A 17,020-nucleotide genomic window follows, 5' to 3' on the forward strand; every position below is an offset into this window, starting at 1 on the left:
TTCTGGGATGATGAAGTTAAAAATAACTTTGGGACAGGCTAGTCCTGAAGTAGAACTATAGAAAGACAATTTCTGATAAAGTTTAAAGAGCAATTTAACTTCCTGATAGCACAACCCAGTATGCCAAAGGTCTAGATCACTGACTGTTGGGTACAGGCATACAGTGGAGACAGAAGCCTAGGATTTGAGAGGCAGAAGGGAACTTAGAGGTTTCCTAAAGCACACTACTTTTCAGTTCAAGAATTCTCCCTCCAAAAATCCTAAGAGATGGGCATCCAGTCTCTGCTTGAGACCCCACCAGTGATGGAGTGCTTGCCATCTTTGAGAGGTAGCATATTCCCGTTATGGACAACTCTAATTGTTAAAATGATTTTTGAACTAAAATTTGCCTCCCTATTACCCCTGCCCATTGATTCTAGCTCTGTAATCTAGAGCCACATAGGCTAACAAACTAAATCCAATTCCTTTTCCAAATGACAGACCTTTAGATATTTGAAAGGAGTTCTTAAATCCTCACTAAATCCTTTCTTTAGAATATGCATGGATTTCTGATAGGATAGAAATATGTTCAAAATACGCATACTTTGGTGGCTATTCTACTAAATCCTTGTTTCCAGGGTTCCCTTGCCCTCAGCTCATTGGTAATGTAGAGATAATAGACACAGTCTTGGGCCATGCATAATGGACAACTTTTTGGTTTTATATACATATACATGTATATATATATATATATATATCACATATACACACATAGACACACATATACACACATATATACATATACACATGTGTGGATGTACACACACATGTATATGTGTACATGTATATATGATATATATGTACATACATATTTACACACAAATTTATTTACTCCTCACATAACCCCTCCTTCCACAATAAGAAAGATATCAAAATATATATGACCATTTTGATTATACCTGTTGCAGGATTAGAGATCAACAATTTCTTCAGTCTGGATTGCAATTAGTGAGGATGTAATGGTGGTCTGGTGCGTATGTAGCCCCTATCTGATTGCTAAATGGATTTCCAAGTGGATAATACTAAAGAGCTGTTTTCCTCAGGATCATGATGATATGTGAGAGAAGTGCCTTGGAGAGTTTGGAGCAAGTATGGACATTCAGTAAATGGTTCCAGTTGGCTTAGTGTGTGGTTGGGAGGAGTTTTTTCCAGTTCTTTTACCTAAAACTGTTTGTTACATCTTCAAAAGGGCCCAAGTCAGCTTCAGTCATGTCTTCATTTTACTTATATCTAGGGGTATGAAGTGATTTTTTTCACCTCACAGTGTCTGATGAGAGATTCTGCTATAAAAGAAAGGACCATGAGACCTTCTTTTCCTAAGGTCACAAGACCCTAAAGAAAGAAATCCTCCTTGATCAACTTGGTCATTCTTTTCTGTTCTAGGTGCAGGGAGTAAAGAGTCTTCTATCTGAATCAGGAGTGTGAGCCATAGGAATCCCGGAATCCAGGCTAGATTTTTCAGGCAACGCAGCATCAATGCCTGGAAGAGCATGGAACAATCTTTAGGAGTGGTGGCCTTCAGTACCATCCCCAATGAAATGACTCACTTGGTAGTCGTTCATCTAGACATGAACCAAATCCTATGGGACCAAAACCTATGTGGGAACTGAACCAAATTGTGAACCTAGTCCTCCCTCTTCCCCAGCCCCAACCATAGAAGTATTGGGGAAAATGTTTGTATATTTGTTCTTACTATATCTGTTAAGTAAATATCCCTTTGTAAAAGCAACTCAATGTTAAGTAGTTAATTGAAACTGGGGGGCTGGTCATTGGTCCCCTAAAAATAGGCAAACAGCTGGTAGAGGCTTGAGTCAATGGCAGAAAAAAGAGAAACCCCAACTCTCTCAGGGTACCTGAAAACCCTGGAGGAGAGATGTAGCCTTGCTGGCCTGGAGAAATGGAACCGGATCATAGATGCAGCCTGATGAGCAATGTCTCTAGCATGAGAAAAGCTAGAGGAGAAAAAGAAAAGGAAGAGAATAAAAAGGAAGGAGGAATAGTGATAAATAAGAGGAGAGAAAGTTGTAACATACAAAAGAAAAAGGAACGCTTGAGAGTAGTACAGTGACAAAGTATCATAGACCACCTAAACTTGTCTTAGCAGGGTAAAAATCTATGCCATAACTATTCTATCACTTTGTCACCTTTACATCTAGTTCAATGGATTCAATGGTCTTTGAGACTATAAGATAAATCAAACTCAGCAACTAAAAGTAGTCAGGAGTAAGGCCTTTTTTCTCCAATTTCGTTTCAAGGCTACAGTGGGTTCCACTTTGAAAATAGGTTTCAAATATAACTGAGCATTGTGAGACAGACTTTAGGAAATTAACCAGTTTATATAAGTGTGAAAAGGTAGGATGGTGTAGTAGACAGAGGGAGAGAGAAAGAGAGAGAGTTGGGTTTGTAGCCCAATATACCTGAGTTCAAGTCCCATTGCTAACCCATACTGATCTTGCGACCTAAGACAAATCACTTAACATCTCAGTGCCTAAAGCAGTCCTCTTACATAGGAGTTTTTAACCTGGGATCCACAAATAGATTTCAAGGGATCCGTGAACTTGAGTGGGAAAAACAATCTTTAGTTTCACTACACTACTAACTGAAATTTCATGTTTTCTTCAATGATTGAAATTCATTAGTCTGAGAAGAGGTCTGTAGGCTTCACCAGATTGCCAAAGGGGTACAGAACACTAAAAACTATAAGAACTTCTGCTCAAGACTTCAAATTGCAGCTCTTCAGCTCCTGGTTCACAAGATGACCAAGAAAAAGAGCACCAAGGGGAGCACCAAGGAGGATCAAGGCCACGCGCAACCCGTGTGCTGCACCAGCTGCCCCTGCTGCAGGTACAAAGACAAGACCATCAAGAAGTTCATCGTCGTCAGCGTCGCGTGGGCCACCTTGTCAGGGACATCTCTGAGGCCAGCGTCTTCAACTCCTATGTAGTGCCCAAGCTGAATGTGAAACTGTGTTACGGTTTGAGCTACGAAATCCACAGCAAGGTAGGGAGGAATTGATCCCATGAGACAAGAATGGATGAGACAGCCCAACCCTGTGAAAGACCTGCTGAGACTGCTCCCAGACCTCCTCCAAAGCCATGTGAAGAGCTGTGTGCCCAGCAAGAGCTTTGCAAACTTCAAAGGAAAATAAAACGGCTGGTCTACCTTAAAAAAATAAAACACTTCAAATTGCATAGAAGATGCTGATTGGTATCCGTAGAGGAAGTTCTTTTAACCAAAACCGTGGAATTTTAAACACTTTTTTTGTTGACCTTAGAGGTCATCTTTCCCAAGGGTATTAAATATAGTCCCTCAATCTGTTAAGTATCTTTTCAGTATACTGTATCCTCCAGTCCTATTATTTGTCCCTTTGTCTCTTTGTTCAGATCGGTATGTTAATCGGATTAATCACAAGGTCTTTGTGAAGAGAAACAAAGGTTTTGGTGGTAAATTAGTGATAGTAATATATGTTATTGAGAATAGATTAAGGCTATAAATTAAGAATAAAAATGAAATTTGAGTTTGAGGTACCTCGTAGAGTATATCTCCTCCCATCTGTAATTTTTTTTTTTTTACAGATGAGAAAAATGGGCCCAGGCAGTTCAAGTGACTTTTCCAAAATCATTTAGCAAGTTAGTGGTAGAGTTAGAACCAGAATCCAAACCTCCTGACTCTTCCTTTTGATTCAATTCTTTCACCAAGTTTCTTTTATTTGTTGCTTCAATAAGGGCATTGGTTCAAAAGCAATTTTCTTAATCCCTTTCCCTTCACTCTGCTCCTCCTTAAAATAGCAGATCTTAAAAAGTAATACTCCTTGCCCTCTAACTTGGTGGCACACACCTGTAATCTCTATTACCCGGGAGGCTGAGGCTAATGGATTGCTTCTATTTGGTGGTTTTTAAGCTGCAATGAGTTAAAGTCAATCAGGGATCAGAATAAAGTCCAGCACAACTCGATGGACTCCTAGGATGAGTGGGTGCCTAGGAAGGAGTGATCCAGCTCAGGTTAGAATCAGAGCAGGTCAAAGCTTTTGCACCAGTGACCAGTGGGATCAGTCCATGGATGGCCACTACACTTCCAACTTGGGTATGATAGGAAGACTCAGGGTAGCTTCTTCCACCCCCAAATATATCTGATTGGAGACCTTATGTGACTCCTGACTTTGATGCTACTTCTAAGATATTGCCATAGGGTGATTCTTATAGTGAATGACTTTTCCAGCAACTCTTCAAAGACCGCTCATATTCTATACTCCATCTTCCTCTTTAACCTTCTCCTACTCTCAAACTACATCATTGAGATGTCTATCCATTGGGATGTGTATCCATTAGGATGGATATCTTGGTGTTTAAGAAGGTTCTTGTAATAGTTATGATTGAAACCATAAACTATGTTTCTGTGTCTCTTTAAGTGTACTTCATTTTTTTAATGTACTTTAAAAAAGAATTAGAAGTATACAGTAAGCAAAAGTCAGTTTGAAAGCTAAATCTGTTTGAATTTTGAAAGAAAACATCCAAAGTCATGCTCTTGTGCTTTGATACAGGATTACTGCCAAATTATGTTAGGGAGAGGGGCTGAACAATCAAGCAAGACATTTTATCAAGCACTTACTATGTGCAAAGTAATTCTCAAGTTTTTAAGGCAATATTTTGGGCAACAGAAAACTCTAACCATTTCTGATTCAGGGAAAGAGAAAACTCAAAATGTGGAGATGAAGTTGATGTCAGAAGAGCTTAAATGTGAACCATGAGTATATGTTCTCTATGTAAATGTAAAAATAAAAGAGAGCCAGGATGACATAGAGATAGAGGGTAGGCCTTGGAAACAAGAAGAACTGGGTTCAGGTCCTGCTTTGGTTATACATTAACTGTGTAACCATGGGCAGGTCACTTAACCTCTCAGGCAAGTTGTTGACCTACATCAATAGAAAGAGTTTCCCACATCAATGAAATCATGGTCCCCAAACCCCAAAGCACATGCAAATGTTTTATTTGTGCACAGTCATCCTTGTTATTTTTTTAATCTAGTTGTTAGAAAGATCAAACACTGGCTAATGTCAACTTCTAAGCCAAACACAACAAGCCAAATGAGTAATTGCAGCAGATAAAAGTTACCTTTTGTTATCTGGGTAACAGCGCCATTTCTTTTTCTCAGTCTATAGCTATGATGCATGGGGACAGTTTGGTTTCTGAAGTTGTTGGTAAGCACCATGTACAAATATTGAAGTTTTATGAGGTTTTTCATAAAATGTAAAAATGGAATATTCCAAATTCTTTAGCAGCCTTCTGCAAACAAGCCTTAAAACAGAGGGAACAAGACATCCTTTCTCCTCCTCTCTCCCCTTCCCTTCCTTCCCCTCCAGCTATGGTTTATGGTTTCTGCCTTGGTTAAGAAGGCAAAGAGAACTTTCTGGTTGAGAGAGCAATGCATAATTGATGTGTGTATTCTTATCTGACTTGAAAGGAGGAAGTTCCAGTTGGGAAAGGGATATCTGGTTAAGAACCAGATAATTGAATGGACATAGGATAGTAGCTATTGAACTTCCTGGTAGCTTGATGATACTGTAATTTGCAAAACAAACAAACAATAATGTGTTGACCCAGGTGCATTACAAAAAAGAATAGGATTCTGAGAAGTTTGGTTTTGAAGGGAAAGAGAAAAGGGAAATTCTGTTTAGGATACTTTATTAATGGGTCATCCTGAACTGAAAAGGCATTGGTTCTTCCTTATACCTACCCTCATCAGCAATCTAAGACACAGTGTGTGCCTAGTGATGAGAGTTGTCTGCTGGAACTAAACTTTTTTCTAATTATTGATTGCCCTGGAATAACTGACAATTTGTCACTTCTTACCAAACTGGAGTTGGACTCACAACACACTATGGGCAAAGGTTTTTTTTAAAGGCAGGGCAAGATTCATAGCTGTAAATAGCCAGGCTGCCAGATTAGAGAGGCTCTTTCAAAAGTCTAATGAATGGATTTTGTTCTGTCATAGCTAACCATGTTTGCTTTGCCTTATTCTGTAATCACATCCGCTTTCCTAGAGGTGATCCATTTCCAATTTTGGTGTGCATCCTTGTGCCCACCTGCCCTCCCTGCCACCTCCATCACTCCCCTACCTCCATCACCCCCTATACACCACTAAACACTCTTCTTACAACTTTTACTGGTATTTCTTAATTTTTAAAAAACAATTTGAGTTCCCTGCCCGATACCCTGTCTTAGATAAGAATTTCATTCATTGCCCAGCTTTTTTATCCTCCCCTTAGTTTTTTCCTGTTTTGCCAACTATAATGTCCACAATAAAATTATTCCTCCCCTCTCTCATTTTTATTTTTCAAATTTTTAGTTCTTTATTCAGCTCCCCATCCCCCAGATCTGCCTGGGTTCTTTAGTGGTTAATCCAGGCAACTGTATTACTGACTTGTATTTTTCCATATGAATTATGTTGAGGAAGCTGATACTTAGGTCAAAGTTACTTGCTCTTATGTTTTTATGTACCCCTGCAGCCCTCAGAGGAAGACTAATGGAAATGTTCTTCCTGTTATGTGAGCACACCAACTCCAGACTCCATATACACCTATGTCTATTGTACCAATATTGAGATAGCTGTTAATCAGAATAACATTTTTTTTGTTGCACTACCTCCAGAGATATTGAGATAGTTGTACATTGTAAAAACAAATAAACAGACAAAAAAATCTTTTATTTTTCTACTCCTTTTTAACATTTATGTTAAGTCAGGAATTAGATATTCCTAATTGTTAAATTTTGCTTTAGATTTACCTTGGTACATTTTGGTTGTTTGTTTAGCATCAGTCACCCCAAAGCTTGCTCATTCTTCTACAAATTTCTGAAATTTCTGTTGTATTCTAAAGAGTAACCTTTTACCTTTGACTATTATGCCCATTTAAACTGGTAAGTTGACTTTGGGATGAAACTCAATTTACTTTCATTTTCATTATGCATATTTTTGCTCTTTTCATTGTTCCATATCTTATATGAAAAATCCCATCCAATTTAGATTGATGTTCTTTGCTTTTCTTCTTGGTCACTTTTTTTGTATGTTTTAAAATTAAATTACAATTTTTTCTAAGAATGAAAATCTGCCTTTTCTCTCTCCTATTCACCTATTGAAAAAGGAAGCCTTTATAACAAATACCAAATATTAAATCAAACCAATTTCCAGCATTGGTGCTCGCTCTCTCTCTCTCCCTCTCTCTCTATCTCTGTATCTCTTTCTCTCTGCACACACACACACACACACACACACACACACACATCATATACCTCATTCGGCACCCTGAGTTGAATACCTTTCTGACAGGAGAGGTCTATGTGTCTCTTTGCATCAGTTGATAAAAGTCTTCCCAAGGTTTTTCTCTGAAACTGCCCTTTCAAAATTTCTTATAGCATAATAGTATTCCATTATATTTATTTGCCATAATTAATTCATTCTTCCCCCAATCAATATGCACCCCTTAGTTTCCAGTTTTTGCCACCTCAAAAAGAGCTGCTATAAATATTTTTATACATATGAATTCTTTTCATTTTTTCTATGATCTCTTTGGGGTATAGGTGGTGGTATGCTGGGTCAATGCCTATACACAGTTTAATACATTTTTCATATAGCTTCAAAGTGCTTTCCAGAGTGGTTAGACCTATACATAACTCCACCAAGAGTACATCAATGTGCCTATTTTCCCAAAGCCCCTGTAATATTTGACACTTTTTAAAAATCATCTTTGTCAATCTGATGTGTATGAGATAAAACCTCAGCATTGCTTCAAATTGCATTTTTCTCATTATTAATGATTTGGAGCATTTTTTCATATGGCTACAGATATGCCAGGTTTTCTTTCCTTAAGAACTGGCTGTTCATATCTTAGACCACTTATCAATTGGAGAACGAATCTTATTCTTATAAATTTGAATCAGATCCTTTTATATTTTGGAAATGAGAACTTTATCAGAGAAACTTGCGGCAAAGATTTTTTTCCATAGTCAATTATTTCCTTTTTAATATTAGCTATAATGGATTCATTTGTGCAAAATCTTCTTAATTTTATGTAATCAAAATGATCTATTTTATCTTCTGTAATCCTCTCTCTTATTTGATCATAAACTCTTTCCCTGTTCATAGATTTGGTAGGTCATTTTTCCCTTGTTTCTCTAATTTGCTTATGATGTGACTTTTTATAACTAGGACATTGCTCTATTTTGAGCTTATCTTGGTGTAAGGTGTGAGCTGTTAATTTAAATCTAATTTCTTCCATACTAATATCCAAGTTTCCCAGCAGTTTTTTTTTTTAAGTCAAATACTGAGTAGTGAGTACCAGTAGTTGGGGGGCTTTGTGTTTATCAATCACTAGGCTATCAGATTGATTTGCTTTTTATGTTGTATACCTAATCTGTTCTTCTGGTTGATTTTTATATTTTTTAAACTGTACCAAATTGTTTTGAGAATTACAACTTGGTGACTTCATTGTAGTGGGGAAGAGTTGGTTTGTGCTGCTTCCAACTACTATGCCTTTTGGGCTGATTTTCCTTTTAATTACCTTTAAAAGCATCATTTTAACATTGTAGATATAGTATTTGATAGAAATATAGCTGGGTGAATTGATTCTGGGGTTCACACCTATTGGCATCCTGTGGATTCTGTTCATTTATTTGAATGATTCTGGGAATTCTTCTTTCATTAATTCCCAAAACATAATAGTCATACTAATAATTAGCCTTATATAAAGCTTTAAGCTTTGCAAAGTACTTTAAAAATGTGATCTTATTTTATCTTCACAACTACCCTGGAAGGTAGGTACTATTATTATATCTCTTTTATAGATGAGGAAACTGAGGCACCAAGAAGTTGTGACCTAGGGTCTGCAATTGGATTTGAACTCAGACCTTCCTGACTATAGGTCCAAGGCTCTATCCATTGTGCACTCTACCTTACTGTCCCTTATTCTTTCTTTCTTCACAGTTTTCAGGGAATCTATTTATTTCTAGTTTTTCTTTGTGAACTTTTGTCACATTTGCCTGTGTAACATAAATGCTCTGGACCCACTTCCTGAAGGCCAGGTTTGATATATTTTATCTCCCTCACTGTCCTCCTGAGGGGTATGTAAAGTCTCTTTTCTCTGACATTGGCTTGAGCCCCAGTTAATTGCATTTCTTTTATTTCAGGGACTATGACTAGCGCTCCAGTTCCATTTAACCACTTTATATCAGATTAGCTTTTGCAAAGGGATATTTCTTTCAAAGATATAGCAAGAATACGTGTACAACCCTTTCTTCCCAACACTTAAGGGGCCTATTTCCCTCCCCCTCTCCACAGTCACCTCAGTCTCTAGAGAAGGGATGGGGATTAGGTTTACAATTTAGTTCAGTTCCTATGTACCATTAGTCACACCAAGTTCTAGTCCAAAGTGCTGGCTTCTGCTTGGCTCTTGGCCCTGGACCCATGCTCCTCAGGGCATTGTTGCTGGGCTGGCTGCAACCTCTGGCCTGGATTCCTAAACTCCTGATCCCCTTGGCTCAAGCTCCCAGACAGATTAGAGGCTCCACTCCTGTACCTATAATGAAAAAGCACAAACAGAACTCAAACCCTAGACATTTTTCTCAGGGCCACATGGAATAGTCCAGCAAAACTTGTTATAATCTTGGGGAAAGAGAATCAAAGAATGGGAAGTGCAGACTCAAATGTGGGAGGTGTAGTAAAGGCAAGAGGACAGCTGTGGGAGAGATAAATGAATCTATGGAGATAGTCACAAAATTAATGGATATAATCAAAGGCAAACCACTGAGCCTTAGCATGCTCCTTTAGGGTGTTCAGAGAAATAACAAAATATTAATGAATAATAGATTATCCAAAATTACACATACAAATAAAACAAGCCTCTCATTGTTTTACTTAAGGGCAGGATGGATTCCCTTAATCTTTTTTTTGGTAAGACCTGGTCTTACTAACAAAAGAAATAGCAAGTGGCTATAGAAGCTCAGCAAAGAATAAGACAGGCCTAGGGTCCTCACTGCACATTCCCCCATTCTTGTGCTTCCAATACACAAAGGAAATTATCCCATATTTCAGGATCTTCTTTACAGTCTATGAGCATAGAATGTAGACTCCTCTCCAGTAGGGATTATTTCATTCCTTGCATTTACATCTCCAATACCCAGTACAGTCGTTGGCACAGAGTAGGTAATTAATAAATGCTATTTAGAAGTTGATTGATGGAATAGCTAACATCCTCAGCTAAAGACAGGTAGACCTCTTATCTTTGGGAGGTATTAAAATTAGTCTCTTGACTAGGGTTGGTGGCTCCTACATGTAATTCCTGCTTCCAAGGAAATTGATGCTGGTAAATGTCTAGTAGCAGGATCTGGGTAGGAATGGGTTCCCATAATGCTGAATATGTAAAAACAATAAGTCCATAAGTATAACATTTTGGTCATTGAATAAAATCAATTTGTATGTTTACATAAAAACCCCATGGTTGGGGTGAGCTATCCTCTTTACTTTGAAAGGTTTTGCCACATTACAAATCTGGCAAATTGGGTAACTCCTGAAGTACTGTTGGACCGCATGGGAAAAATTAGGTGTAAGCTATTAAAAAAAATTATTTCATTCCTTCCTTCCTACCCCACTCTCTCATGTACACTATTTGGCACACTTAAGCAGGGTAAGACCTTGGGTGCAACCATGCACCGTAGTTGCTCAGGGTCTAAAAGATATCCTATGAGTCTTCAAGTACCTTTCTCATATTCTGGGTCCTGGTGGTCTTATAGAATAGCAACATCCTCAAAAGTTTATTAGAGAAAACTTATTTTCAAGGAGGGAATTGAACAAAGGTATGGCCTTAGTTGTAGAAAGGACTTATTTTATGCCCTGACACTCATCTTATGAGGGAAGGTAGAGTGGGACCATCCAAAGATCACTTCTAGAATATTGACAAAGTTATTTTACTTTTTCTCCATCATTGTGGATTCATGATATTGAACTTAACCTCAGAGTTTTCATTTTAGGATGTCTTTCTGGAGGTGATCAGTGGATTCTTTCTATTTATACTTAATCCTATGGTTCTAACAGTTCTTTACAATTTCTTTGATAATTTTCCAAGATATGATATATAGACTTTTTTCTGATCATAACTTTTGAAGAGTCTGATAATTCTTAGATTATTTCTCCTATTTTACAGGTAAATTGTTTTTGATACAATATTTCTTAGTTTTTTTCATGTTTTGTTTTATTTTGATTTTTCTAATTGTTTTTATTAAGTCATTGTTTTCTGTCTGGCCCAATTTAATTTTTGAGGCATTCAATTTTTGAGGGAGATTTTCCAAAGTCTCTTTTATGTTGTTAATTTTCCTTTCCATTATTCCTTCCCTAATTTTTCCATTTTGTATGTCTTTTAAAATTTCCTCCAGATATTCCTACAGTCCCTGTAACCAGGGCATTTTTTTTTCCTCTGAGGCTTTACCTAGAAATATTGTGGGGTTATTCATTGTGGTTTACCTCTTTGTGGTTTACTTTCTTACCTCTTAAACCAAGATACTTCCTCACAGTGTTTCTTTCTTTCTTTTTTTTCCCCTTTATGGTGTTTCAATTTTTCTTTGGTTTGCTGGGGCGGGGGGAGAGGCGAGTGGAGGTTGCTGCACTTGGATCAAGCACAGTAACTTTATAGTGTTGACAGGGCCTGCTAAATCTTGAATCTAGTGGGCCAAACCAGGTTTTTTCTTCAAAGGAAATTCAAGGCCCCCGTTTGTCTCTTTTTATACCCTTTATGAATCTGTAATATAGTAAAATTCTAAAGGGACAATTGTTTCTTCTCCTTCATTACAATGTAAGTACTAGATTATCATTTAGCTCCTTCAAATTGTTCAAATGGGTAGACATGATAGTATATTCCTGTAGTCTCCGCTTCTAAAGAGGCTGAGGCTAGTGGACAGCTTGAGCTTGGGAAATATGACATGCAGTGAGATAAATCCCTTTAGGTGTCTGCACTAAGTCTAACACCAATATTGTGAGCCCCCAGGAGGAGGGGCCATTAGACTGTCTAAGGGGAGATGAATCAGCCAGGTTTTGGAATGGAGTAGATCAAAGCTTCTATGAGAATGAGTAGTGAGATTGGGCCATGAGTAGCTATTGCATTTCAAGCCTGAGCAAGATAGGGAAACCCAGGCTCAAAAACAAGAAAGAAAACAAGACAGATTTCTCAAATATCTTTACTTTTATAGATTTCTTGAATTTCAAAGATTCTACCAACTCTGGTCTTTTTTTTTTAAATTAGGAATGCTTGCAAGTTTTCTATTCTATTAAAGGTTATTTTTCCCCCTTAAAGATCACATTCAATTTTGTAGGGTAATTTTTTGGTTTGTAATTTTTTTTTCTTTGACCCAGAAGCTCTGAATTTTGCATTCAAAATTTCTAAGTGCTTTTAATTCAGAATCTCTTTCAGGATATGATCAGTGGATTCTTTCTATTTTTACTTTTCTGTCTGATTTTAATTAGTCAAAGGAAATTTAAGATTTTTTGAAATGTGGCATCCAATTTTTTTTTGTTTGTTTGCTAATATTTTCAAAGAAGCCTAGTGATTCTTAAATTATCTTTCTTTGATAATTTTTTTTTGACTTTCATTTAAGGAGTGAAGCCAATATGGTGGAGAAAATGGAAGGACTTGCCTGAGCTCTCCTGAATTATCCTTTAAACAACTTTTAAAAACACCTCAAAATACATTCTGGAGGGGCAGAACCAAAAAAGGATAGGGTGAAACAATTTTTTAGCCCAAGACAACTTAGAAAGTCAGCAGGAAAGGTCTGCTGAACCAAGGTGAGAGTTGAGTGCAGTCCAGCACAGGTTTTGCCAACACAGGCCTGGACTTTGCAAACCAGCAATAGGGTGACTGAAACAGCAGTGGCAGCAGCAGCTTCTAGAGCCCAGAGAAGATAAGGCAGTCAGTCAACTGGTCAGAAAGAGATTACAGGAGTCCCTTTGCTGGCACTGTGGGCAAGACTCTGTTACATTGTATGCATTCAATATCTGGGTTGCAATCCTGGGTCACAGTTCTAGGACAAGGTGGAGCACTAGCACACAAGAGCTTGTGGCATCAGGGGAGTAGGGATCCTGGTCATAGTTCCAGGGCAGAAAAGAGTGCTTGTGATTGCTCATAGACCAGAGCACAGTCCAGGAGATTAGTAAACATAGCTCTCCTTAGATCATACCATCTTGAAAGAACTAAAAACTTACAGATCCCCAGAACTAGCTCTGAAAACAGCTGCACAAAAAACCTGAAGCTTGGGATAGTACCACCACCACCCCAGAAGCAGAGCCCAATTTTAATATAAAGTTCAAAGTCAAGAAATAGGCTAGAAAAAATGAGCAAACAACAACAACAAAAAAGATTCTTCTGACCATAGAAAATTACTTGGTAACAGGGAAGATCAAAACACAGACTCAGAAGATGACAACAAAGTTAAAACTGCTACATCCAAAGCCTTGAAGAAAAATTGAATTGATCTTACACTCAAAAAAGAATTCCTGGGAAAACCTCAAAAAGGATTTTAAAACTCAAATAAGAGAGGTAGAGGGAAAATTTGGGAGGAAATGAGAGTGATGCAAGAAAATCATGAAAAAGGAGTCAACAGTTTGATAAAGGAGGCAAAGAAAATAACACCTTAAAAAACAGAATAAGCCAAATAGTAAAAGAGGCACCAAAATCCAATGAAGAGGAAAATACCTTATAAGCAGAATTGGCTAAATAGACAAAAAAGGTACAAAAGCTTACTGAAAAAAATAATTCCTTAAAAATTAGAATTGGAAAAGTGGAAGCTAATGACTCTATGAAACATCAAGAAACAAGCAAACAAAATTTTTTAAAAATGAAAAGATAGAAGAAAATGTGTAGTATCTCATTGGAAAAGCAACTGACCTGGAAAATAGATCAAGGAGAGCTAATTTAAGAATTATCAGATTACCGGAAAGCCATGATAAAAAAAAAAGCCTAGATACTTTCCCCAGATCACTTTCCCCAGTTTTTAATAATACATACATACATGTTCTACTATTTCAGTCATTTGACTGTGTAGTAATATTTCTTGTTGTCTCATGAAATCATTGAATTCTTATTGTTCCATTCTGCTTTTCAGGGTTTCTTCTACTTGAATGATGTCTCCCACCTTCTCTACTAAAAGCTATTTATTCTCTTTCTAGTTTTTCTCTTAAAGGGCTCTAATTTTATTTCTTATTTCTTCCATGTACTCTTGGAGTCCTCATGGTCAAGCTATTCATTCTTCGGAGGTTATATTGATACTTACTGTAAAATTTCTCTAATTCTCTGCTTTTACAACTCTTTGGGTCTCTCATCCCATAATATTTCTTCATTTTATTAATTATTAATTATTCATTTTATTATATTTATTATTCTGTTTACTCATGTCTCCATCCTAAGTTCTTAGATTGGAACGTTGCGTCAAGGCTAAGCTATACCCATCCTGAAATTCCTAGATTGGGTACCAATGCCCAGGTCCTATGCCCACTACTGTATGGATGCCAATCCACTGCTCTGCTACCATTATGGATCATGTGACTGAATCCTGACTTACTTTCCTGCTTTCTTACATAAACTTGTTCTGGGACAAGGAGCTGGGCCCAGAGCTAGGACCAGGCCTTGCCTTCTGCCTCATTCTCTAGCTTCTATCTCTGTCTCCTAACATTTGGCTTTAGCCTCATCTCTGTCTTCTTTTCCTTGAACATTTATCTACCAGGATTCGACTTTGTTTAATGTTATGGCCCTGACAGATCCCAAACAGATAAGAAAGATTGTTCTGTCTTTAGGCATGTTAGCAGGTCCTGAAGAGTGAATTGCCTCAGACTCTTTCTTTGTCTCTGGACACCTACTTGAAGCTAACTTTGACCCCTTGAACAGGCTAGACCTGAGATCAGGATGATGTCAGGTTTTCTCTACTGGAGAGTGTGCAGGTGTCGGGTCTCCTGGAGGGCTCTGGAGCATAGGTTGCCCATGTGTCACAGTCCTTCAGTCTTCTTTCACAAAGCAGTATTCTTCTGCAGCTCTTACAGGCCAGGACTGAGATCTTGTTGGTTTTGGGCCTCACATTATTAAATGAGGAAAATTTGTAAAGCACTTAGCACAACTCCTGGCACCTAGTGGGTACTGTATAAATGCTTTTCCTCTCTTTCTTCTTCTTTTCTGCCCCCTCCCCACTTTTGTGGGAGATTTTTCTGGCTTTACCTCCCCCTGCCAATCCCCAGGACAGTCCAATGCTCCACAAGCTTCTGGCAAACTTCTTGGGCTATTGTAAACTAGATGGAGGAGCTGACTGGTGTTTCTCCTTGTATTTATCAAATCTTTGTTTCATCTGGCATGCTTTTACAGCTTTGCTACAGTTTTCTCAGGAGAGCTAAGCTTGGCTGAAGCATTTAATGTTGCCATTTTTGCTGGAAGTGACAAAATATGTTTCATAGTTTTCAATTACATTATTAGTTTTAGTTTTCCTTTTCCCATGATTTTTTTTCTTCTTTTTAATTTAGCATAATTTCTCTGTATTACACTTATTAGTTCATTCAAAAAAAAAGTTGTTATTGTCTTTAACCTAATTCCATTTAGGTGCTCAGATAAGTGTAATTAGATAAGTGTAATTCTTTCAATTTGTCAAACAATTGAATCAGGTCAAATCATTTATTCTTATTGGCTCTGGTGGGCAAATGAAACCTTTCCCACTTAAAAAATGTATTGATTTAAAAATATTTCCTCTTCTAGTAGAAATGGCTACTGAGATCAGTTGTTTAATAAATCAACTTGAACACAGTTTGCTTTGACATAAGATAAAACAGTAAAACACCTTTTACATTCCAGGGCTGCTTGAATGGAAACATCTACGTCATTTGCCACCTACTGCTCTGTTTGGTTTCAGCTCCATTGTCATCTTCATCATGCCTCCCCTAGGATAAACTCATCTCCAGAAAACTCATCATTAGGATACTCATCATTGTGGAGATTGCTTCAGTTTTGCTACTCATTCCTCAATTGGTACCTTCAGCTGCTTCTGCCACTCTGAGTAAAGGGCTGGAAGGTAAAACAAAATATTCCCCTCTTTCAAGAAGGCTCAAAATCCCAGCCAGCTCTTCATTTGCCACCAGATGCTCTGCTTGGTTTCAGCTCTGCCATTGTCTTCATCAAGCTCCCAAGTTGGTTACCCTTTGGCACTACCACACCACTTTTTAGTTTCCTCATGTGTATTGCCTTTCCTATTAGATTGTAAACTCCTTGAGGACAGGAGCTATCTTTTTTCTTTTTTTCATTTGTATCCTCGGAGCTTAGCATAGTCCCTGGTACATAGTAGGTACTGAATAGATATTTGTCATATAATAAATGTTTAATAAATATAATAATAAATGTTTGTCATATCATATATATATCTCATAAGAGGTAAATGAAATCAGTACCAGGTATTAGGAAACTCTTGTATCTCCAGTCTCTGTAAGAACATGAGTAAAAGAATAAAACTCATTACATTTATTCAAATTTCTTAATTCCTAACTTAATAATCCACAGTAAAATTGAGATTCCTGGTATAAATTGTAAGTTCTTATGAGTAATATATTTTCTCCTTCTGTAGAATCATGAAATCTCTCTTCCCCACAAATCTTGAGAAAAAGATAGACTTTTTCTAATTAAATTTTGTTCCTATTCTAATTTGCTGTTGCCAAGGCCTATTGATTTCTCCTTTGCAACACCTCTTGATTATCCCCCCTTCTCTTCTCTGATACTGCCACCACTGTAGTGCAGGCCCTCATCACCTCTTGTTTTGATTATTGCAATATTCTGCTGGTAGGTCTGCCTGCCTCAAGTCTCTCCCCACTCTAATCCAACTTCCATTCAACCTCTAATGTGATTTTCCTCAAACAAAGGTTAGATCACATCTCACACACACACACACACACACACACACACACACACACACACACACAC

Source organism: Vombatus ursinus, unplaced genomic scaffold (assembly GCF_900497805.2).
Source record: "Vombatus ursinus unplaced genomic scaffold, bare-nosed wombat genome assembly UNPS02014809.1, whole genome shotgun sequence".
In the NCBI taxonomy this organism is placed as follows: Eukaryota; Metazoa; Chordata; class Mammalia; order Diprotodontia; family Vombatidae; genus Vombatus; species Vombatus ursinus.